Source organism: Aquarana catesbeiana, linkage group LG03, assembly GCF_042186555.1.
Source record: "Aquarana catesbeiana isolate 2022-GZ linkage group LG03, ASM4218655v1, whole genome shotgun sequence".
In the NCBI taxonomy this organism is placed as follows: domain Eukaryota; kingdom Metazoa; phylum Chordata; class Amphibia; order Anura; family Ranidae; genus Aquarana; species Aquarana catesbeiana.
Window position 1 is genome coordinate 458,889,226 of NC_133326.1, and position 24,761 is coordinate 458,913,986.

Sequence of the window (24,761 nt, forward strand, 5' to 3'; positions counted from 1 at the left end):
CCATCTTGGCGTTTCTCAAGAGGGTTGAGAGTGCCGAAGGAGATTGCCTACGGCCACATCACCCTGAAAGCATCTGACTTCAAGAAGCTAAGCAGGGACCGGCCTGTTTAGTACTTGGATGGGCGACCTCCTGGGAATTCCAGGTGCTGTTGCCTTCGTTTTATTTTTTTGGAGTTGACCTATGTTTTTAATTGTTTCCGAAGGTGACAATCTTGGCGTTTCTCAAGAGGATTGAGGGTGCCAAAGGAGATTGCCTACAGCCACATCACCCTGAAATCGCATGATCTCGGAGGCTAAGCAGGGTCAGGCCTGGATGGGAGACCGCCTGGGAATACAAGGTGCAGTAGGCTTCTTTTTTTTCTTTGAGTTGACCTATTTTTTTTCTTGTTTCCCAAGGTGACCATTTTGGCGTTTCTCAAGAGGGTTGAGGGTGCCAAAGGAGGATGACTATGGCCACATCACCCTGAAAGCACCCTACTTCATCTGCTCTTGCAGGCTAAGCAAGGTTGGGCCTGGTTAGTTCCTGGATGGGAGACCGCCTGGAAATACCAGGTGTTATAGGCTTCTTTTTTTTTTTCTTTTTTTTTTTTTTGGAGTTGACCTATTTTTTTCTTTTTTCCCAAGGTGACCATCTTGGCATTTCTCAAGAGGGTTGAGTGTGTCAAATATGATTGGCTACGGCCATATCACCCTAGAAGCATCTGACCTCGGAGGCTTAGCAGGGACAGGCCTGGTTAGTACCTGGATGGGAGACCTCCTGGGAACACCAGGTGCTGTAGGCTTCTTTTTTTTTGGAGTTGACCTATTTTTTTTCTTGTTTCCCAAGGTGACCATCTTGGCATTTCTCAAGAGGGTTGAGGGTGGCAAAGGAGATTGCCTACGGCTACATCAACCTGAAATTGTCTGTTCTCATCTGATCTCAGAGGCTAGGCAGCATCCAGGCTAGATTGGAAACAGTCTGGAAATACCAGGTGCCGTAGGCTTCTTTTTTTTTTTTTGAGTTGACCTATTTTTTTTCTTGTTTCCCAAGGTGACCATCTTGGCGTTTCTCAAAAGGGTTGAGGGTGCCAAAAGGAGATTGCCTACGACCACATCCCCTGAAATCACCCGATCTCATAGGCTAAGCAGGGTAGGGGCCTGGTTAGTACCTGGATGGCAGACCTCCTGGGAATACCAGGTGCCATAGGCTTCTTTTTATTTTTTTGGAGTAGACCTATTTTTTTTCTTGTTTCCCAAGGTGAGCATCTTGGCGTTTGTCAAGAGGGTTGAGGGTGCACAAGCAGATTGCCTACAGTCACATCACCCTGAAAGCACCCGATCTTGTTGGATCTCAGAGACTAAACAGGGTTGGACCTTTTTAGCACATGGATGGGAGGCCGCCTTGGAATATCAAGTGCCTTAGGCTTCTTTTTTTTTTTGGAATTGACCTATTTTTTTTCTTGTTTCCCAAGGTGACCATCTTGGCGTTTTTCAAGAGGCTTGAGGGTGCCAAAGGAGGTGCCTATGGCCACCTCACCCTGAAAGCGCCCAATCTTGTCTGATCTCGGAGGCTAAGCAGGGTTGGGCTTCTTTAGTACCTGGAAGGGAGTCCGCCTGGGAATACCAGGTGCCGTAAGCTTTTTTTGAGTTGACCTATTTTTTCCTTGTTTCCAAAGGTGACCATCTTGGCGTTTCTCAAGAGAGTTGATGGTGCCAAAGGCAGTTGCCTATGGCCACGTCACCTTGAAAGAGCCCAATCTTGTCTGATCTTTGAGGCTAAGTAGAGTCAGTCCTGGATGGGAGACCGCCTGGAAATACCAGTTGCCATTGGCTTCTAATTTTTTGGAGTTGACCTGTTATTTTTCTTTTTACCCAGGGTGACCATCTTGGCATTTCTCAAGTGGGTTGAGGGTGCCAAAAGAGATTGCCTATGGCCACATCACTTTATCTTGTCTGATCTTGGAGGCTAAGCAGGGTCTGGCCTGGATAGTACCTGGATGGGAGACCACCTGGGAATACCAGGTGCAGTAGTAGGCTTCTTTTTTCTTTTTTTTTTTTTTATTGGAGTTGACCTATTTTTTTAATTGTTTCCCAAGGTGACCAGCACACCGCTCCTCCCCTCCCCTGCTGACGTCACCACCATCCATCGCTGATCCCGGAAGCAACGGGCAGCAGTCTGGAGCCTCCATTACGCTATGGAGGTTTCTCTTATATATTTTTCCATGGGGAACGAGCGTTTCTTTACCATCTAGAGGGCCCCCTGAGAGGTGATACTTTTGGGATCCAATCCCAGCAGAGACCCTGGGCTGGGGGAGACAGCCACACATTTACACGATCTCCCTAACAAGAGATCATTCGATCCGGTAAGGGGCAGTTTGTTTTGAGGTGGAGGAACTTTCCTGTCATCACACTCCTCAGGGTGAAAAAATCGCATGTCTCACACCGCTTGGATGACTGTTATATTCCCCCTTCAATAGACTTTCCCATCAATGAACTTTTTATTCTATGAACTTTGCTTGCTCCATTCAGCTTTAAATTGGACTGCTCATGTTCAGTTTTTTAGTTTTATTATATTTGACTTATGATGACTTTTTAATTTTAATTTTTACTTCTTTCACTGTTTTATTTATGGTATATGGGTACACAACCTGTAGTTATCAAGGTGATTTATTTTTGTATTCACTTTTAAGTGGCAGCGCAGCCTTTTTTTGTATACATTACTGGCTGATGATTGGCCAAGCATACTGCTTCTAATCTATTTCAGGCAGGCAGTTGATTCAGTTAGCTGCAGTGTATTTAGTATATATATATATATATATATATATATATATATATATACACACACACACACACTGTATCCTGTGTAGCTAGATCTGACTGCAGGCCATTCCTGGTGTACGTATTCACATACACTTTCAGGCAGGCAGATTATTCAGTGATCTGCAGTGCATAAAATATATATACTGTCTCCTACATATATATCCACTGCATTCTAGTCTAACCAAGCCTATATCTGACTGCAGGCCATTGCTGGTGTACGTTTTCAAATACACTTTCAGGCAGGCAGGTGATTCAGTGATCTGCAGTGCATAAAATATGTATACAGTCTCCTACATATATATATCCACTGCATTCTAGTCTAGCCAAGCCTATACCTGACTATAGACCATTCCATTCAAAGACACTTTCAGGCAGGCAGGGCAGGTGATTCAGTGATCTGCAGTGCATAAAGATATATATACAGTCTCCTACATATATATCCACTTCATTCTAGTCTAGCCAAGCCTATACCTGACTACAGGCCATTCCTGGTGTACGTATTCAATAACACTTTCAGGCAGGCTAGCCAGGCAGGTGATTCAGTGATCTGCAGTGCATAAAGATATATATACACTGTCTCCTACATATATATCCACTGAATTCTAGTCTAGCCATGCCTATACCTGACTACAGGCCATTCCTGGTGTACGTTTTCAGACAGGCAGGTGATTCAGTGATCTGCAGTGCATAAAGATATATATACACTGTCTCCTACATATATATCCACTGCATTCTAGTCTAGCCAAGCCTATACCTGACTGCAGGCCATTCCTGGTGTAATTTTTCTAGTAAACTTCAGGCGCTGTTTTGTTAATCCAATTTTACAGTATGTCTGGTAGGCCACCAAGGAAATGCAAATGCTCACAGGCCACTAAAAGAGGACAAGCAGGCTCTGTGTCTACAGCCAACAGTGCTGGTTGTGGACACGGTGCATCCTCAGCACGTGGCCGTGGGGCATGCTTGTTCTTTTTTTCGATAGCTGGTCGTGTTGAGCCACAACATGCAGAAGAGTTGGTAGAGTGGATCACAAAGCCGTCCTCATCCTCCTCATCCTCTGTCACCCAGGCTAAGATAAGTTTGGCTGCCAATGCAGCTGCCAAAGTGGTCTATTACTTCGGCTCAATGGCATCAGTCACTCCTTCCCTAGCCCCACCATCATGTCCTGAGGAGTCCCCCGAACTGTACGACCACAGTGTCGGGTACATGCTGCAGGAGGATACGCAGCATTTTGAAGGCTACGATAATGGTACCCAGGTTGAGGATGAAGGCAGTAACGTGAGCCCAGAGAGAGGGGGTGCCCAAGAAGGACAAGAAACTGGCAGTCATGTTCCCACAGCTGCAGCATACTGCCAGGTTTGCTCCAGGGCGAGGAGGGAGGGGATGATGAGGTCAGTGACTCTACATGGGTGCCTTATAGAAGAGAGGAGGAGGAGGAGGCACATCTCCAATGAGGCAGAATGCCCTCCAGGGGCCAACTTAAGGACAGCCAACTGACTGCATCACACCACAGAGCTCTGCATGTGCAGGGCGCTGCTGACTCCACTCGTTTTTTCAAAAGTTCTTTGGTGTGGGCCGTTTTTGAGATGTGTGCAGCAGTTCGCACCGTTGCTGTTTGCAACATATGTCTGTAGCGTATCAAGCGTGGCCAAAACAGCAGCCGCTGGGGCACCACATATGTGGAGCTCCGATGCAGTCTGTTGGCAACAGTACTTAAAAGACCCACACCAAAGAACAAGGTGGACCTCTCCTTGCTCCTCATCAGCTGGGATCTCCAACCCCACTATAACTTCAGTCCTCTCAGAGACTTGCACTGAGAGGAATGAAGGTGTAGAATTAGGTGTCCCAAGCACTTGTGGGCAATCTGCTAGCAGTACACCTATATCCGATTGTAGCAGGCAAATTTCCCTACCCCAGTTGCTAAACCGTCAAAAGAAATTCGGTCACAGCCATCCACATGCTCAGCGGCCTAATGATAGTTTGGCTAAATTGCTAGCACTCCAACTGCTGCCTTTTCAGCTGGTAGACTCTGCTCCCTTTTGAGAATTTGTGGAATGTGCGGTACCTCAGAGGCAGGTACCCAAACGCCATTTTTTTTTTCGGAAGGCCATTCCGGCTCTCTACTGGCATGTGGAAGGCAATGTCTTGGCCTCATTGGACAGAGCGGTCAGCGGTAAGGTGCATATTACCGCTGACTCATGGTCCAGTAGGCATGGACAGGGACGTTACCTTTCTTTCACGGCGCACTGGGTAACTCTGCTGGCAGCTGGGAAGGATGAGGACAGGGTGCATTAATGTTGGAGCTTGTTCAGCCACCACGCCTCCAAAATGCTGGTAGTGGTGATTCTGCCACACCTCTCTCCTCCACCCCCTCCTCTTCTTCTTCCTCTATGGCCTCTTCCTGTGCAGATTTGTCCTCGGAACCAGCGGTGCTCCGTAGGCGTTCTAGAGGCTACGCAAGCACTCAGGCAAAAAGATGCCATGCGGTGCTTGAGTTGGTCTGCTTAGGGGACAGGAGGCACACTGGGGCAGAGATTCTGGCAGCTCTGCAGGGGCAGGTTCAGAGGTAGTTGACGCCACGCCAGCTTCAGCCAGGAATGGTGGTTTGCAACAATGGCACCAAACTCCTCTCCGCCCTCCAACAGGGACACTTGACCCGTGTTCCCTGTTGGGCTCACGTCCTTAATTTGGTAGTGCAGCGGTTCTTGTGCAGGTACCCGGGATTACAGGATCTTGTGAGGCAGGGCAGGAAAGTCTATGGGCATTTCCGCCGGTCATATAATGCCAGTGCTTGGCTGGCTGACCTTCAAAAGGAATACAACCTGCCCAAGAACCGCCTCATCTGTGACATGCCCACCAGGTGGAACTCAACGTTGGCAATGCTGCAGCAGCTGCACATGCAACGGAGGGCCATCAATGAGTACCTATGCGAGTATGGCACCAGGGCAGGGTTAGGGGAACTTAGCTTTTTTTTGCCACGCCAGTGGCTAATGATCAAGGATGCATGCACTGTCCTGTCACCATTTGAGGAGGTCAGGGGGATGGTGAGCAGTGACAGTGCATGCATTAGTGATACTGTCCCTCTTGTCTTCCTGTTGGAGCACACGCTGCATGGAATAATGGACAGGGCACTTGAGGCAGAACAGAGGGAGGAAGAGGAGGACTTCCTTACCTCTCAAGGCCCCCTTTATCCAGACAGTATTCCTGCAGGCCCACCTATCAACCGGGAAGAGGAGGAGGAGGAGGATGAGGATGGTGTCAGCATGAAGGTGGAGCCTAGCACTCAGCATCAGCAGCAGTCTTCAAGGTATCGTTTTCAGTCTCCAGAAACCTATGGACTTGTACATGGCTGGGAGGAGGTGGCTGCGGATCGTGTCATCCTTAGTGACCCAGAGGATTCCGGACCGAATGCCTCGGAAAACCTACGCTGCATGGCCTCCCTGATCCTGCAAAGCCTGCGAAAGGACTCTTGGATTTGTGATATCAAGAAGAGGGATCAGTACTGGCTGGCAACCCTTCTTGATCCATGTTACAAGGGTAAGGTTACGGAACTTAAGAAAAGGGAAAAAGGCGGGACTTTATATGAAGCGCGCAGTCAATAGTGAGGGGTCAGGAAATTGTATATGTTATATAAATGAAAAAGACATTAAAGTGTAGCGCTATAACAAAAATAAGGAATCTACATTAATGAATGTAGAATCACAGTGGTGAAAGTGATATATAAAATTGCCAGATGTTTAAACAGCCTCTATGAGATAAATGACTCTAAAATAGAGGACAAATGTGTTCAGGAATTCTCAACTTGGTTAGTGTCATAAAACCATATAAGTGTGTCTCATTGGTTGTGACATCAAACAAAGCAAACATAAGAAAGATTTAACCAAAGTGTAATAAGTGGTCTAAGAGACTCTACTAGCATAGCGATACAAACATGGAAAGTTCAAAAGTAGTGTCATATGTCTATCATGACAGGAATGCACCAACAATGTGAACATAAAAAATTAACTAAAAATGAGAAAATGTATAAACATATAAGTGATTGTAACAGTCCATATGGGTTGGCAATTCTTGGGGATGCAGGATGTTCAAAGCTTGTGTAAAAGCTTTTCACCACAAGATGTAAGGCATATCAGCATACAAAGCCAGGTCTTCTAAAATGCACACTTCAGGAGAGAGAAATGTAATGCCCTTACCAGAGATGTTGGACTCACAGGCCGTTGGTGGTGAGTCGTATAGGCTTGTACCATCAAAGTGGTAGGGTTAGATCCAGTTCCAACCCCAAAGAGAAGCCAGGTAGGCTCTTAAGTTCCAGGGAAGGGTAAGAGTGGACCCATGTTATATAAAGCATGATAAAATCTTAAAAAATAGGTACATGGGTCACAAGAATTCATCATGTATTGCATATATTTATATTATATTGATATTACACATTGCATGTACAAGGGTTCATAATTCATCTGTATTACATGTCTATATTACACTGGTATTACACATTGCATGTACAAAGGCTCTACGCGTTTCGTGGAGTATTTAAATCCACTCTTCAAGAGCGACGATGTGTATTAGCTGAAAATAAAACATAATCCATTTCAAGGTCAATGCTTATAAAATATAGAAAAATTTAAAAATGTATACAACTTGGGAATAACCCCTGGTTATGAATATACTCACAACTACCATGCAGTAAGAGTGCAGTAGTGAGAGCTGGTGGCTCCCCAAAGAGGCATCTTTTCCAGGAGCTGAGCCAGCAACCGGCGCACGCGGGACCCCCCCCACATGACAACACTGGGGGTGGATGAACTCCAAAGGGTGATGGTCACTGAGCGTTAGGTGGGTGATAGAAAACATCTTGAGGGGTTTCTGGAAAAAATGTGAAAGTGAATGGGATGACGCATGGGAAAAAAAAAAAGGTTGCGGAACTTATCCAGCCTTCGCAGAGGGAGCAGAGGATGAAACATCTTCGGGAGGCCTTGCAGAAAGGTTTGTGCAATGCGTTTCCAGAGCCTGGGAGGTTACAATTTCCTGGTCCTCCTGGACAACGTGTTGCTGAGGCTTAGAGAAGGAGGTGGCCATCTGACCGATGCATTCAGACAATTTTTTAGTCCATGGCCCCAAGGTCTGATCAGTTCAAGCAACCATCGCCAGCGTCTGATTTACATGGTGCAGGAATACCTTGGGGCAAGATCAGACTTGGAGACCTTTCCAACTGAAAATCCACTGGGTCATGCATGGGGCGTGACCGGATGTTGGAGTGAGAGGAGGTGTGTTAGACCTCTCCCCAGCTCGATGCCTCCATGACCATCCGAACCAGCCTGGTAGAGCTAGCCCAGCTTGACGCGCTCTTTCTCCCCTGCAAACTAGACGCTTGCTCGTCCGCCTGGCTCTCTCTAGTCCTACCTGTGCATATCGCCAGAACGCCGACGCTGTCGCTCAGACAGTGAGAGAGGACGAGGTCCAGAGGAGGACGGCGCTAGCAGCTCCCCCCTTAGAGCAGCGAGGAGGAGCCTGAGCCTGTATTTGGGAAGGTTGCTAGGGCAACGGCTCCGGCACCTGCGAGAAGAGGCGGCGGGGACGGCGTTCGCCAAAAGCCATCAGGAGCATCCCTGCGCTGCCCAGTTAGCCTGGCAGCATTAAGGTACCAACCATCTTAGCCATCATAAAAGCGGACTGTCTCCCTTCTCCCCCTAACGGCCGAACTGCTGCCTTTGGCGTGGTGGGGTGGAGGCTCAGGCAGCTCGATCCATCGCTACACAGTGAAAATCCACAAAGGGTGTGCATAAATGTTAACACAATCAATATAAATGATTCGTGAGTCTCTCAACATAAATTGAATAAATAAAGTCCAACGAGTGAACAGTGTATGCTGAAAAATGTCCCACTGGTTGAAAATGGATAGGCATGAAAAGCAGTTGATGTTCAAACATAGGCAGATAATTACATCCCCGAGGAGAAAGTATCAATCAGCTGTGTAAATCTTGATAAAAGTAGAGTGTAGAAAACTCTTACCAGATGTACTGGACTCCCTTGTCAGCGACAGGGAATCATTTGGGCAGGGTGCCACTCAGGGCGTTGGAAAGAATATCCCGACACTCAGAACCCTCCAGGTCAAACTCCGCATGGATCTCCAGGGGCCACCAGGTAGGTCCTCGCAATGGATAACCAGGGCACGAATCAGAGGAAACGAGACATCTCCCATGAGGCTATGATGTGAGCTGGATACTCACTCAGATGGTATGTGGAAAAAGAATGAAAAGCCTCCACATAGTGTAGATGAAAAAATGCTAATTTTTTATTGCTAAAAAGCCTAATTACAATTAAAAATGTGATCACAAATATAAAAACAAAATGGGCAACAAGGAGGATGCAGAAAGCGCCCAACGCATTTTGACCAATAGGTCTTCTACTGGGGCATAAAGCATCCCCTCCAAGTTGCCTTATATTTATAAATAAGAAGATTAATGTAGACCAATTACATCAGATGGCAATCAAATTTTCTCATTGATTGAATGTGGTCACCTGATCCCACCTGGCTGAACCTGACCCAAAGGTGCTAATCCCATTTCCATTGGCTGTGTACCGTCAGATGGCTCAGTGATGTCTGACTGACATCTAACTGAACCAATCTTCACAATCAGTGTGTTACACTGACAGGATGCAGCCATACGTAATGGATGGATAAGGGCTCAGAGAATCATACTAGGACAATCATTGCTGACACTTCTGAAGTGGCCTGGGACTGCAGAGAAACCAAAGCCAATCAAAGCTGATGTGTTGATGAACAGGCAGATCTGACAGCCAATAAGCAGAGGGGCCGGGAATCTCATCGAAGCCGCCGCCCCTCCACGTGTCAAACAAAGGGAAATGACGTCGGGTTCAACTACACGCCCGACGTCTCTCCCTCGCCACGTGGTCAGGAAGTAGGAACAATAAACGGTCCTTCTATGTGTAAAGTCCTACATACACACGATTACCCACCACTGCGCCTCGGAACAAATCAGTTAAATGATAATGATCATCAATTATTAAAGTCTATCTATAGCTGCCACTTAGTGTATAACAATGTGTGAAAAATATTTTTAAATCTTGTGACGTGACAATGGTGTATCACAACCCACGTGAAGAATAAAAATGTGGCGCTATTCTAATCACTCTTTCCATAGTGTTACTATTGCTAGTGAATAACCTAATCTAATAACCCCTTAATTAAAGGTGTGTAAATCAACCAAATGGTAGTGAAAAAATGCTAAAAATACAATAAAGCGAAAAAAACAAAAAAACACCAAAACACAATACAATGACTACAGTGACTCAGTGATATTGCTAAGAATCGCAAATGTGTCACTCCTATAACTAAGTGTGTGACTGATCAATATACACACTCAGCATGAACTTCGTGACTAAATAACATAAAAGTCCAACAATAGGTGCACATATGTGAAACAGAGAAAGTCCGTGATAAGTATGCAAGATAATGGTGTCACAGCAAATTTTGGTAATTCCTGAAGTTAACTTGACCTTTCCACCACACCTCTGTGTTCAGTGCTCCCTCTCCCAATAGACAGTCTCTTACCAACTCTGTATGCCTCCACTTTCGTATGAGGCTAGCAAGCATAAGAATATCCAGGCAATCAGAAGGGGTTAAATGTATTCCATTCAGGGACTCGTTCCATATGCAAATGAAAAAGAACTCCCAATAGTGTGATAACGTAAAACCTTTAATATACACATCTTAAAATACACTTCAAAAGATGCACTCACATTGTGTCAACTTTATAACAGCACATCAAAAAAACTCTCCACGGCAATCTGTACACAGCAATCTCAACACAGCAACCTGGGTGGGCTTTCCTAAGGCTTTCACAAAGGGTATGTGGTCACGGAGGACCTTAATACCAATAGCGTGTGCAGGGGTCTATCTCACCCTCTCCTCGCTCGCTCTTCCAATAAACCCTCCGTCTCCCTGACAAGCGAACCGCAGCGCTTTGCTCTCTTAAGTCACACAGTCTCTGGTGTTTATCCTTCTCTCGGCCTTGCCCCCGACATGTTTCGCTACAACTGTAGCTTATTCATGGGATAGGCCGCTTAGATTATCACTCTACCTATATAACCTCCCTCCTCTCTATCTAACTAGGGGAATCTCAGTGCGCATGTGCGTCTCGCGTATCCCGCGCATGCGCAGTTAGAGTGTCCCCATACACGCAAACCGCAACTATATGCAGTTGCCTGTTCATCATACCATGTTGTTCTCAGCAGCGGCTTCAAGATACTGACATCCCACTGCTCAATTACCATGAATATGGGAATCCCACAGCCCAATGACTGTTTTAATGTGTTATTGAGTGTCCTGAAATGTATCTCAGAGCGCTTTATGCGCTTAATACAAACAAAAAAATTTATTAAAAAAAATTAATTATATAATATAGGAGTGTTTTATTCCCCCTCCATTAAAAAGAGGGATTCTGAGCTCCTCAAATCTGTTTATTAATACCCTCATTGGTTTGTAATATTTAGTGTCCTCATTAATACACGCCAAAAAGAGGTGTATAACTATACATTAAAAATCTATACTCTAAAAATTGAACCTTAAAAATATACAAAAATATATTAAAAATATAAAAAATATATAAAAAATATACAATTATATAAAATGGAAGAATAAGCTTGGCTACCTCAAAACTAAAACAGACTCAGACTTGATGTATCTGATATTACTGCATATCCATCTATTAATATCAATCATATATGAGTAATTTCAGGAATATTATTCCACAACTCCAAAAAAATTATTATTATTATGCCTGAAACAATTTAAAGTCGAATATCTGTAACTATATCACATTTCTCTATATTAAGATATCTATATTCCATATTCCCATATGAGAAACATAGACAATCCTAATCCATCCATTACTACTAATTGGCATAGTCGTAACCCGATATTTCAGTATGATTACCTCCAAAGGATATTGAAATTCAAATCTGGGACATATGGACAATATATAAGAAATCAGGCTGTCTAATAACAGACCACAAGTTATCATGCTGCTAGAGAAGTCCTGTATTCATCCTATAACAAAGTAACCATATACTCTACAGGGTGTTTAAATCCAACTCTAGGATGTATGGAGGAACAATCTAGATACCATTTTGCATGGTGGCAAGCAATAATGCACCCATCTTATACCAGAGGGGATTTGCCTGCTCAGCTAAAAATCGTTAATGAAGCAATTGAGGTCCAGTTCAATGTTAAGCCCCCTCGGGGTGAGGCTTTTAAACAGGAATATCCATTCCGTTTCTCGGCGTGACAAATCCCTCACTCTGTTCGAGCCTCTCCAGGAGGGGTGTACCACCTCTAAGCCACAAAATTGTAGCAAGGATGGGTCCCGTTGGTGTTTCTCCCTGAAATGCATAGACACACTATGATACTTGTACCCATTTCTTATGTTGGTCAGATGTTCACTAATCCGGATCTTTAGTTGTCTTTTCGTTCTACCAACATAATACAAGCCACAGGGGCACCACATGAGGTATACAACATGTGTGGTGGTACACGTGCTAAATTCCTTAATCTCGAACCTATCCCCTTCTCTGTTGGTGACAGTGGTAACACCTCTATTCCTAACCTTTACTGTCTTACAACAGACACACTTCCCACAGCTGTAAAAACCCTTAAAATTAAAGGACAAAGATCTTGGATTTGGTGGATCCAGGATCTTTTTCACTATATGGTCTCCTATACTCGGGGCTCTCCTATATATAAACCTTGGTTGAGTTGATAGGATATCTCCTAGATGTTTATCTCTACATAGAATGTGCCAGTATTTCCTATAGATATGTTCAATGTCCTTATACTGGCAATGGAACCCGGATATAAAGCTTAATTGGTGCCTGGTTTCCTCATTTTGTACCTCTTTTTCTTTCAGACATTCCTCTCTAGGAATTTCAGCAATTTCCTGTGTTATTTTGGCCAATATATCTTCCTTATAGCCCTTCTGAATAAATTTCTCCTTCAGGATGTCTGATTGAGTTAGGAAATCCTCCCTCAAGGTGCAGTTCCGACGGATCCGCAACAGTTGGCCCTTCGGTATATTTTTTATCCATGATGGATGATGTCCACTAGCCACGGACAAATAACTGTTGCGGTCCGTCGGTTTAAAATACACCTTGGTTTTTAGCATTCCGTTTATTTGCTCTATGGTGACATCAAGAAAATTGATCGACTCCTCACTGACTTGGTATTCCAATTTAATATTGTTTGTATTGCTGTTAAGCTGTTTCAAGAATACCTCCAACGATTCCTTCGGTCCTTGCCATATTAGCAAAATATCATCAATGAACCTTCTGTAGAAGATCATTTCGGGCCTACTGGTGTTAAAAATGCGTCTGTCCTCCCATTCAGACATAAACAGGTTGGCGAGGCTGGGGGCATATTTTGCCCCCATTGCCACGCCAACCTGTTGGGAATAAAAGTGTCCATCGAACCAGAAGTAATTGTGGGACATGCAAAAATCTAGTGCATGTCCCACAAATCTCTTCTGTGCAAACGGGATATCCTCACGCTTGCTGAGCGCCCAATTAAGGGCCAGCGCTGCATCTTCATGCTGTATATTAGTGTACAGCGACGCTACGTCAGCTGTCACCAAATAAGATGTCACTGTGGGGTCAAGCTTCACTGGTTCCAACAGACGCAGCAAATCCGAGGTATCCTTCAGATACGCTTTCGTTGTCTTCACACTCGGTTGCAGGAACTTATCTAAATATTCGCCCAGTCTCGCAGTAACTGATCCAATCACGTTTACTATGGGTCGTGGAGGTGGATGCAAGGTGTTTTTATGCACTTTAGGTAGTGTATATATCACTGGTATGCGACTTGCACTCGGGACCAAATATCTTTTTTCTTTGGGGTTTAGGGCCCTCATCCCAAATCCCCATTCCACAAGTTCAGCCAATTGTGTACTATATGAATCTGTGGGATCCGACTTCAATTTCATATAAGTATTTTGGTCACTCAGTAGTTCCACCAGTTGCTCATGGTAGAATTTCTTATCCATGATTACCACCCCTCCACCCTTATCAGCTGGATGGATAATGATGTTTTTCCTATTTTCCAAGGATTTAATCCCCTCCTTAATGTAATAGGGATTCACCCCTTTCCTAATCGGTAATTCCTCAATATCTTTTAAGACGAGATTTTTAAATACCTCCACAAAATGGTTATTTTGGACCAAGGGATTAAAAATGGACCTGTTCTTTAGGCCACTATCTATATTCACCGGGGTCCGCACAGCCCTCATACTTGCTTCCACTGGATGGATCAAAAAATGTTTTTTTATGTTTAATGTCCGGATGAATTTATGTGTGTCAATGTATACCTGAAATTTATTGAGGAATTACCGATTAGGAAAGGGGTGAATCCCTATTACATTAAGGAGGGGATTAAATCCTTGGAAAATAGGAAAAACATCATTATCCGTCCAGCTGATAAGGGTGGAGGGGTGGTAATCATGGATAAGAAATTCTACCATGAGCAACTGGTGGAACTACTGAGTGACCAAAATACTTATATGAAATTGAAGTCGGATCCCACAGATTCATATAGTACACAATTGGCTGCACTTGTGGAATGGGGATTTGGGATGAGGGCCCTAAACCCCAAAGAAAAAAGATATTTGGTCCCGAGTGCAAGTCGCATACCAGTGATATATACACTACCTAAAGTGCATAAAAACACCTTGCATCCACCTCCACGACCCATAGTAAACGTGATTGGATCAGTTACTGCGAGACTGGGCGAATATTTAGATAAGTTCCTGCAACCGAGTGTGAAGACAACGAAAGCGTATCTGAAGGATACCTCGGATTTGCTGCGTCTGTTGGAACCAGTGAAGCTTGACCCCACAGTGACATCTTATTTGGTGACAGCTGACGTAGCGTCGCTGTACACTAATATACAGCATGAAGATGCAGCGCTGGCCCTTAATTGGGCGCTCAGCAAGCGTGAGGATATCCCGTTTGCACAGAAGAGATTTGTGGGACATGCACTAGATTTTTGCATGTCCCACAATTACTTCTGGTTCGATGGACACTTTTATTCCCAACAGGTTGGCGTGGCAATGGGGGCAAAATATGCCCCCAGCCTCGCCAACCTGTTTATGTCTGAATGGGAGGACAGACGCATTTTTAACACCAGTAGGCCCGAAATGATCTTCTACAGAAGGTTCATTGATGATATTTTGCTAATATGGCAAGGACCGAAGGAATCGTTGGAGGTATTCTTGAAACAGCTTAACAGCAATACAAACAATATTAAATTGGAATACCAAGTCAGTGAGGAGTCGATCAATTTTCTTGATGTCACCATAGAGCAAATAAACGGAATGCTAAAAACCAAGGTGTATTTTAAACCGACGGACCGCAACAGTTATTTGTCCGTGGCTAGTGGACATCATCCATCATGGATAAAAAATATACCGAAGGGCCAACTGTTGCGGATCCGTCGGAACTGCACCTTGAGGGAGGATTTCCTAACTCAATCAGACATCCTGAAGGAGAAATTTATTCAGAAGGGCTATAAGGAAGATATATTGGCCAAAATAACACAGGAAATTGCTGAAATTCCTAGAGAGGAATGTCTGAAAGAAAAAGAGGTACAAAATGAGGAAACCAGGCACCAATTAAGCTTTATATCCGGGTTCCATTGCCAGTATAAGGACATTGAACATATCTATAGGAAATACTGGCACATTCTATGTAGAGATAAACATCTAGGAGATATCCTATCAACTCAACCAAGGTTTATATATAGGAGAGCCCCGAGTATAGGAGACCATATAGTGAAAAAGATCCTGGATCCACCAAATCCAAGATCTTTGTCCTTTAATTTTAAGGGTTTTTACAGCTGTGGGAAGTGTGTCTGTTGTAAGACAGTAAAGGTTAGGAATAGAGGTGTTACCACTGTCACCAACAGAGAAGGGGATAGGTTCGAGATTAAGGAATTTAGCACGTGTACCACCACACATGTTGTATACCTCATGTGGTGCCCCTGTGGCTTGTATTATGTTGGTAGAACGAAAAGACAACTAAAGATCCGGATTAGTGAACATCTGACCAACATAAGAAATGGGTACAAGTATCATAGTGTGTCTATGCATTTCAGGGAGAAACACCAACGGGACCCATCCTTGCTACAATTTTGTGGCTTAGAGGTGGTACACCCCTCCTGGAGAGGCTCGAACAGAGTGAGGGATTTGTCACGCCGAGAAACGGAATGGATATTCCTGTTTAAAAGCCTCACCCCGAGGGGGCTTAACATTGAACTGGACCTCAATTGCTTCATTAACGATTTTTAGCTGAGCAGGCAAATCCCCTCTGGTATAAGATGGGTGCATTATTGCTTGCCACCATGCAAAATGGTATCTAGATTGTTCCTCCATACATCCTAGAGTTGGATTTAAACACCCTGTAGAGTATATGGTTACTTTGTTATAGGATGAATACAGGACTTCTCTAGCAGCATGATAACTTGTGGTCTGTTATTAGACAGCCTGATTTCTTATATATTGTCCATATGTCCCAGATTTGAATTTCAATATCCTTTGGAGGTAATCATACTGAAATATCGGGTTACGACTATGCCAATTAGTAGTAATGGATGGATTAGGATTGTCTATGTTTCTCATATGGGAATATGGAATATAGATATCTTAATATAGAGAAATGTGATATAGTTACAGATATTCGACTTTAAATTGTTTCAGGCATAATAATAATAATTTTTTTGGAGTTGTGGAATAATATTCCTGAAATTACTCATATATGATTGATATTAATAGATGGATATGCAGTAATATCAGATACATCAAGTCTGAGTCTGTTTTAGTTTTGAGGTAGCCAAGCTTATTCTTCCATTTTATATAATTGTATATTTTTTATATATTTTTTATATTTTTAATATATTTTTGTATATTTTTAAGGTTCAATTTTTAGAGTATAGATTTTTAATGTATAGTTATACACCTCTTTTTGGCGTGTATTAATGAGGACACTAAATATTACAAACCAATGAGGGTATTAATAAACAGATTTGAGGAGCTCAGAATCCCTCTTTTTAATGGAGGGGGAATAAAACACTCCTATATTATATAATTAATTTTTTTTAATAAATTTTTTTGTTTGTATTAAGCGCATAAAGCGCTCTGAGATACATTTCAGGACACTCAATAACACATTAAAACAGTCATTGGGCTGTGGGATTCCCATATTCATGGTAATTGAGCAGTGGGATGTCAGTATCTTGAAGCCGCTGCTGAGAACAACATGGTATGATGAACAGGCAACTGCATATAGTTGCGGTTTGCGTGTATGGGGACACTCTAACTGCGCATGCGCGGGATACGCGAGACGCACATGCGCACTGAGATTCCCCTAGTTAGATAGAGAGGAGGGAGGTTATATAGGTAGAGTGATAATCTAAGCGGCCTATCCCATGAATAAGCTACAGTTGTAGCGAAACATGTCGGGGGCAAGGCCGAGAGAAGGATAAACACCAGAGACTGTGTGACTTAAGAGAGCAAAGCGCTGCGGTTCGCTTGTCAGGGAGACGGAGGGTTTATTGGAAGAGCGAGCGAGGAGAGGGTGAGATAGACCCCTGCACACGCTATTGGTATTAAGGTCCTCCGTGACCACATACCCTTTGTGAAAGCCTTAGGAAAGCCCACCCAGGTTGCTGTGTTGAGATTGCTGTGTACAGATTGCCGTGGAGAGTTTTTTTGATGTGCTGTTATAAAGTTGACACAATGTGAGTGCATCTTTTGAAGTGTATTTTAAAGTGTGTATATTAAAGGTTTTACGTTATTACACTATTGGGAGTTCTTTTTCATTTGCATATGGAACGAGTCCCTGAATGGAATACATTTAACCCCTTCTGATTGCCTGGATATTCTTATGCTTGCTAGCCTCATACGAAAGTGGAGACATACAGAGTTGGTAAGAGACTGTCTATTGGGAGAGGGAGCACTGAACACAGAGGTGTGGTGGAAAGGTCAAGTTAACTTCAGGAATTACCAAGATTTGCTGTGACACCATTATCTTGCATACTTATCACAGACTTTCTCTGTTTCACATGTGCACCTATTGTTGGACTTTTATGTTATTTAGTCACGAAGTTCATGCTGAGTGTGTATATTGATCAGTCACACACTTAGTTATAGGAGTGACACATTTGCGATTCTTAGCAATATCACTGAGTCACTGTAGTCATTGTATTGTGTTTTGGTGTTTTTTTGTTTTTTTCGCTTTATTGTATTTTTAGCATTTTTTCACTACCATTTGGTTGATTTACACACCTTTAATTAAGGGGTTATTAGATTAGGTTATTCACTAGCAATAGTAACACTATGGAAAGAGTGATTAGAATAGCGCCACATTTTTATTCTTCACGTGGGTTGTGATACACCATTGTCACGTCACAAGATTTAAAAATATTTTTCACAGGAAGTAGGAACACCATAGAAACAAGAAGGCGAGAGACTTGCGCAGAAGCGACCGCTCCTGATGTCACGTCCGGCGCTCGCCCCGTGTCTCCACGGCGACCTACCTGGAACCGGAAAGGGGAAAGTTTCATAACCCCCTGGGTGTGGGAGAGCATGAACCTGCACATGCGGACCCAAACCCGAAATTTAAACAATGGAGTCACCCGATCTGAACCGGAAACCCGGGTACCAAAAGGGGTCACGTGACTCAAAGAGGCCACTCTGCCATTTTACGGGACTTAAAGGTATAGTTACATAGTTACATAGTAGGTGAGGTTGAAAAAAGACACAAGTCCATCAAGTCCAACCTATGTGTGTGATTATGTGTCAGTATTGCATTGTATATCCCTGTATGTTGCGGTCATTCAGGTGCTTATCTAATAGTTTCTTGAAGCATCAATGCTCCCCGCTGAGACCACCACCTGTGGATTGAATTCCACATCCTTGCTGCTCTTACAGTAAAGAACCCTCTACGTAGTTTAAGGTTAAACCTCTTTTCTTCTAATTTTAATGAGTGGCCACAAGTCTTGTTAAACTCTCTTCTGCGAAAAAGTTTTATCCCTATTGTGGGGTCACCAGTCCGGTATTTGTAAATTGAAATCATATCCCCTCTCAAGCGTCTCTTCTCCAGAGAGAATAAGTTCAGTGCTCGCAACCTTTCCTCATAACTAAGATCCTCCAGACCCCTTATTAGCTTTGTTGCCCTTCTTTGTACTCGCTCCATTTCCAGTACATCCTTCCTGAGGACTGGTGCCCAGAACTGGACCGCATACTCTAGGTGCGGCCTGACCAGAATCTTGTAGAGCTGGAGAATTATCGTTTTATCTCTGGAGTTGATCCCTCTTTTAATGCATGCCAATATTCTGTTTGCTTTGTTAGCAGCAGCTTGGCATTGCCTGCCATTGCTGAGCCTATCATCTACTAGGACCCCCAGGTCCTTTTCCATCCTAGATTCCCCCAGAGGTTCTCCCCCCAGTGTATAGATTGCATTCATATTTTTGCCACCCAAATGCATTATTTTACATTTTTCTACATTGAACCTCATTTGCCATGTAGTCGCCCACCCCATTAATTTGTTCAGGTCTTTTTGCAAGGTTTACACGTCCCATCATCTCAGTACAATCACCTAAATGGGGCAAATGGAATCCCAAAGGATGAAGTCCATTTACTGGCCATAAAGACAATGTGAAATTCATATAGAAAAACACACATGATCTCTACTAATAAAAAACTTAGGTGATCACATAGTGATGAAAAAAAAAACCCTTACTATGATCTCTGTAAAGACTTTCTGTAAATATATATATATAGCCAAGGTTATAAATGCAAGAACAAATGTACTGAGATAAAATGTATGAAGAAAGAAAAAGTGACAGTGTGGGCGCTGACACGGAATCCCAAAAGGGAATTACTCCCCCTGTATCTCCATGAGAGCGCACACATCCATGATGCTCTGACATAAATAGGGTGTGTACAAATGAATGGATCCTATACCCCTGGTATTAAAAAATAACCGTCAATTGAGACATGGTAAGTCTAAATTGGAAAAAAGGTGTAAATAAAATAGTGTAAAAAATAGACAGATTGAACAATGTTCAGGATCGATTGATGAACGAGTTGAGGTCCCACTCCACGTTCAACCCAAATGGGAAGTAGGACCTCAACTCGTAAATCCAGTAAGTCTCGAGGCGTGAAACGCCTCGTAGACGTGACTCTCCCCTCCAGTGCGGGACAAACCTGTTGATAACTTGGAACAAAGTACCAGTAGGGTCTTTGTTGTGACACTCTAAATAATGCCGTGGTACTGTGTGCTTGTCCCTGCCCTTCTTAATCGCAGCCACGTGTTCATTCACACGAACGGAAAAAGTTCTGATCGTGCGACCCACATACTGCCTGTGGCATGGACAAGTTAACAAATAAACAATATACTGTGAGGAACACATGGTAAAGTGCTTCATATGGTATATACGAGACGTGACAGTAGACTGAAAAGTAACATTCTTGCGTCTCCCTCCAATATTATAGAGGCACACCTTACACTTACGGCAAGGGAAGTAACCCTTGCACTCCTGAAAAAAGGAAACCTTTTTAGGGGGGTCTATTATATTTGGGGCAATTTGTCCCTGGATGGACTGAGCCCCCCTAAAAACTACGGCTGTTTGTTCCGGTAAAACTGAACCTAACAGTCTATCATTCCGAAGTATTCTCCAATGCTTTTTCACAATGGCTTTAATCTGTTTGGATTGAATGGAATGGGTAGTAAAAAAGGACCACTGCTCAACCAAAGTGGAATTCCTTTCAGTAACCAGTGCTCTGTTAATTTCCCCATCTAAATGGCCAGGATCATAACCTTTATTGAGAAATCTGCTTCTAAGAACTTGAGACTGTGATAAAAAGTCAGGAGTTCTGGTACAGTTACGCCGTAGTTTCAAAAATTGGCTACGGGGCACCGACCTAAGCCATTGTTCACAATGACAACTGTCGACTGGAATGTACCCATTCCGGTCGGTGGGTTTGAAATAGGTACGAAACTCAAGGTGTTGTTGCACAACAAAAATTTCTAAATCCAAAAAATGCACCCTGGTTGTACTGGCTTCGTAACTCAACGTTATCCCCCTATCGTTGGCGTTAAGAACATTCATAAAGCCGTCAAGGGATGTTTGATCACCAGCCCAAAGGAGGAGGATGTCGTCTATGTACCTAGCCCAGAGGACCAATTCTGGTCTCCGGGCGGCATAGACGACATCCTGCTCCCACTGGGCCATGAAGAGGTTAGCGAGGCTGGGGGCAAATTTAGCCCCCATAGCCACGTCCCTCTTTAACAGAAAAAAATGGTCCTGAAACCAGAAAAAGTTATGCTTGGTAGCAAATTTTAGCAACTGCATAATAAAATTGCATGTAATGAAGGAAGTCTCCTATCTCTGGAAAGGTGGTTTTCAACCGCCTCAAAACCTAGGTCATGTGGTATGCATGTATATAATGCTGCCACATCAGCTGTAACTAAAAGCATTCCCTCTTTGATTTGAACAGGCTCTAACAGCTTGATTGTATCTCTTGTGTCCTTCAAATACGAGGGGGTAGCACGGACTAAGGGCTGCAGGTAAAAATCCACGTATTTTCTGATCCTCGCCGTAACCGAATCAATCCCGCTGACGATGGGTCGGCACGGGGGATTGATGGGATCCTTATGGACTTTGGGGAGGTAATGTATGGCGGGAATACGTGGAACCTGAGGGACTAAAAAGCATTTTTCTTTTTTGTTTAAAACCCCTAAGGAGAAACCCTCTTCAATCAATTGGACTAAGGCCCTTTTAAAGGTTGATGTAGGGTCTTTAGGAATAAGGCTATAAGTGTCCGAATCATTAAGAATCCTATTCATTTCTTTAAGATAGTCCGTCTTGTCCAGAACAACAATGCCTCCACCTTTATCCGCGGGGCGGATGATAAGGTTCTTATTTTCACATAATGATTTAAGGCCTATCTTAATGTCAGTTTTGACATACATACGTTTCTTATGTTCCGTTAGTTTATCCAAGTCTTCTAAGACCAAACTCTTGAAGACCTGGATAGAAGGTGCTAAAGTGCCTGGAGGATTAAATAAGGATGGGTTCGACAGTCCCGAATGCACCACGTGAGGGTCAAAGGGAACTGTATCAGTGGGAAGGGGAATTTGATTGTTAAGAGGCAGCTGCGCAGGAATAGTTCCTGCCACAGTGGCCTGATGGATAGAAGGGGGAGTAAGCTAAGAAGTGCCTCTGGATGCTAAGCTTCCCTGTAAATTTAAGCACATCGATAAATGTGGTAAATTTATTGAGTGGTTTGGGAGGTACAAATTTGAGTCCCCTATCCAAAACTGACTTCTCAGCTTCTGTCAATATAGCTGAACTCAAATTAAAAATACCTGTTCCTCTTAAATTCTTTTTCTTTTGGCCTCCTCCCCCCTCTGGTCCCTGTTTTCTTTCTGAGTGTCCTGGATGGTTTCCTATGACTCTCTGAAAATCCAGAGGTTGACTGGGGCCCGGCCTACTTTGATTGTACTTGTAAAGAGATTGATAATAATAATCGTCCTCCCTCTCGTACTGAGAATATGTCTCACCATACCTTTCATAGGGGACAGTATCCCTAAGAGGACTGAACCTATTGTTAACATGAATCGGGGTGTGGTAATTATAATCAAGGCTATGCCATTGCGGAGTGCGGTAATTCCGAACATCGCCATAAATGGAGGGGGGAACTCTTGAACTACTCTTATAATGAGGGTCTATAGGGTATCCTCTAGACCGACCTCTTGCCCCTGGGGCACCTCTCCCTCCCCAATTTCCGGGTGGAGGGGTGCCTCGAAAGGGTCGAGGGGGTCCCTGCTCTGAGCCCCTTTTAGAAGGTAGAGGCTCCTTGGATTCAGGTTTATACGATGGTTGGTAGACCAATGTTCGGTCTAAATTGGCTGTAGTTGCCGTGGAGATCTCCATAGATGGAGGTTCCCCAACCAGGGTGCATTTTCTGGATTTAGAAATTTTTGTTGTGCAACAACACCTTGAGTTTCATACCTATTTCAAACCCACCGACCGGAATGGGTACATTCCGGTCGACAGTTGTCATCGTGAACAATGGCTTAGGTCGGTGCCCCGTAGCCAATTTTTGAGACTACGGCGTAACTGTACCAGAACTTCTGACTTTTTATCACAGTCTCAAGTTCTTAGAAGCAGATTTCTCGATAAAGGTTATGATCCTGACCATTTAGATGGGGAAATTAACAGAGCACTGCTTACTGAAAGGAATTCCACTTTGGTTGAGCATTCGAAGACCAATGCTGAATCCAAAGCGAAGTGGTCCTTTTTTACTACCCATTCCATTCAATCCAAACAGATTAAAGCCATTGTGAAAAAGCATTGGAGAATACTTCGGAATGATAGACTGTTTTGGTTTTTTTAGGGGGGCTCAGTCCATCCAGGGACAAATTGCCCCAAATATAATAGACCCCCCTAAAAAGGTTTCATGTTTTCAGGAGTGCAAGGGTTACTTCCCTTGCCGTAAGTGTAAGGTGTGCCTCTATAATATTGGAGGGAGACGCAAGAATGTTACTTTTCAGTCTACTGTCACATCTCGTATAAACCATATGAAGCACTTTACCACGTGTTCCTCACAGTATATTGTTTATTTGTTAACTTGTCCATGCCACAGGCAGTATGTGGGTCGCACGATCAGAACTTTTTCCGTTCGTGTGAATGAACACGTGGCTGCAATTAAGAAGGGCAGAGACAAGCACACAGTACCACGGCATTATTTAGAGTGTCACAACAAAGACCCTACTGGTACTTTGTTCCAAGTTATCGACAGGTTTGTCTCGCACTGGAGGGAGGAGTCACGTCTACGAGGCATTTCACGCCTCGAGACTTACTGGATTTATGAGTTGAGGTCCTACTTCCCATTTGGGTTGAACGTGGAGTGGGACCTCAACTCGTTCATCAATCGATCCTGAACATTGTTCAATCTGTCTATTTTTTACACTATTCTATTTACACCTTTTTTCCAATTTAGACTTACCATGTCTCAATTGATGGTTATTTTTTAATACCAGGGGTATAGGATCCATTCATTTGTACACACCCTATTTATGTCAGAGCATCATGGATGTGTGCGCTCTCATGGAGATCCAGGGGGAGTAATTCCCTTCTGGGATTCCGTGTCAGCGCCCACACTGTCACTTTTTCTTTCTTCATACATTTTATCTCAGTACATTTGTTCTTGCATTTATAACCTTGGCTATATATATATTTACAGAAAGTCTTTACAGAGATCATAGTAAGGGTTTTTTTTTTCATCACTATGTGATCACCTAAGTTTTTTATTAGTAGAGATCGTGTGTTTTTCTATATGAATTTCACATTGTCTTTATGGCCAGTAAATGGACTTCATCCTTTGGGATTCCATTTGCCCAATTTAGGTGATTGTACTGAGATGATGGGACCTTTAAGTCCCGTCAAATGGCAGAGTGGCCTCTTTGAGTCACGTGACCCCTTTTGGTACCCGGGTTTCCGGTTCAGATCGGGTGACTCCATTGTTTAAATTTCGGGTTTGGGTCCGCATGTGCAGGTTCATGCTCTCCCACACCCAGGGGGTTATGAAACTTTCCCCTTTCCGGTTCCAGCTGGGTCGCCGTGGAGACACAGGGCGAGCGCCGGACATGACGTCAGGAGCAGTCGCATCTGCGCAAGTCTCTTGCCTTCTTGTTTCTATGGTGTTCCCACTTCCTGACCACGTGACGAGGGAGAGATGTCGGGCGCGTAGTTGAACCCAATGTCATTTCCCTTTGTTTGACACGTGGAGGGGCGGCGGCTTCGATGAGATTCCTGGCCCCTCTGCTTATTGGCTGTCAGATCTGCCTGTTCATCAACACGTCAGCTTTGATTGGCTTTGGTTTCTCTGCAGTCCCAG

At 43.7% G+C, this 24,761-nt stretch overlaps 2 pseudogenes; both read left to right on the plus strand.

The window, feature by feature from the left end:
• Positions 1 to 445: 445 nt before the first annotated feature.
• Positions 446 to 564, plus strand: LOC141135141 (5S ribosomal RNA; annotated as a pseudogene).
• Positions 565 to 1,499: 935 nt separating this feature from the next.
• LOC141135069 (5S ribosomal RNA) lies at positions 1,500 to 1,618 on the plus strand (annotated as a pseudogene).
• The last annotated feature ends 23,143 nt before the right edge of the window (positions 1,619 to 24,761 follow it).